We start from the raw sequence: 1,622 nt of genomic DNA, 5'->3' as shown, positions 1-1,622 counted from the left end.
AGTTATTATAATAAAATACACATTAAAATATAAAATATATATTAAAAATAAATTAAATTATACATATATTTATCCATAAATACATAAAAATTGATTTTGATAGCTATTTTATTGTGTAAATAGTATTTTTTGTTATGATTTAGTATGTTATGTGGTTACTTGGTGAGTGTGCGTGTGTTTGTAGTTAAACTGGGTCAAGTTCACTTACCATGCACGTAAAGTTGAAGAAATCAGCATTCACATTCAGCAGGGATAAGTAGTTTGTCCCGCCACTGGGAGGCATAAAGCAACCTCACTCCTTAGCTTGCTTACACGGCCAAACAGTCACAAATATAAACTCATCCAATAAAATCCATATTACCATGAAACTAAGCAGTTTAACTAACACCCTCCCTGTTTTCTTTACTGCATCATATCACATATCCATCCAATTGCGATTTCACAAACAAATTTATGAAGCACAATAATAATAAAACACTACCTATTTTACCACTTTACTGACCAATTATCACTTGTATATATCCTAACAATTGTTTTTGCCTCAGAATATTTTTTTTAAGATTATTTGCAGCAAAATTTTTTTTTTTAAAGACATCATAAAAATTTGACGTTAAATATTTATTATCAAGAGTGATATGAATAATCAATGTGGTATTAAATATTTTGTTGCCGTCGGATGTGCTAATACGTAATGTAGGATATGAGTTTCCAGGTAGCGTGTACATCCATATAACTCCTTATTAGCAAACTTTTCAAACTACCAAGACAAGGCAACTTTCACATGCTGTATGTACGTACGAGTCAAAATTAACTCTTTTGACTCACTTGAAAGTAAATTTTAACTGACAAATACTAAAAACTCGTGAACGGAATTAAAAGAAAAAGCAAAAAGCAATTAATTAACCATGCTAATTTATCGCACTAATTATCTGAATTTGAGTTTTGTTGCATGTAAAACCACCGAAATTAGCACACCTTTTGGACTGTTGTAACATGTCTTTCAAGGACAAAGTCATGGACGGAGAGTAAAGCGAAATAGTGTCAGATTCATTCACATGAAAAATTGAAAGGTATAGAATAGAAGTATTTGCAATACATACATACGGTTACACCGTTACACGGACACGGAGATGAAAGATTAGGTACTTTATCACAAAGTATAATATACGTATATAGAAACTTAAACGACTGTTCCAAAATACGGGGTAAAGTATACATAGTTTCTGAATAGAAAAGTTAGAATGACGAGTCTTGGCTGCATGCATCATGTGGAGTGTGGACCGACAATTCTGCTGTTCCCCGCGTTGACCTCTATCTGACTAGTGTAGTTCTAGCCTCTACACTAGCAAGTCTTGTCCATACTTGAAAAATAACAAACAATAACGTAACATTAAATAAAGGTGAATTCAGGTGCAGTCGACTTCAGGTGAAATTGATAGTTAAAAGTCATTTTGATGAAAATTTACTCAAATTAGTCAAATAATCTAATGGTTCTCAATTATCAATTTCACGTAAAGTCAACTGCACATGAGTTTTTACCTTAAATAAATCAATTTCGTAACTCTTTTTTTATTCAAAAAAAAAAAAGAAAGAAAACAAGGAAATAACTAAGAAGGTTGATT

This window comes from Arachis ipaensis, chromosome B03 (genome assembly GCF_000816755.2).
Source record: "Arachis ipaensis cultivar K30076 chromosome B03, Araip1.1, whole genome shotgun sequence".
Taxonomy (NCBI): domain Eukaryota; kingdom Viridiplantae; phylum Streptophyta; class Magnoliopsida; order Fabales; family Fabaceae; genus Arachis; species Arachis ipaensis.
Note: the sequence above shows the minus strand (reverse complement) of the source record.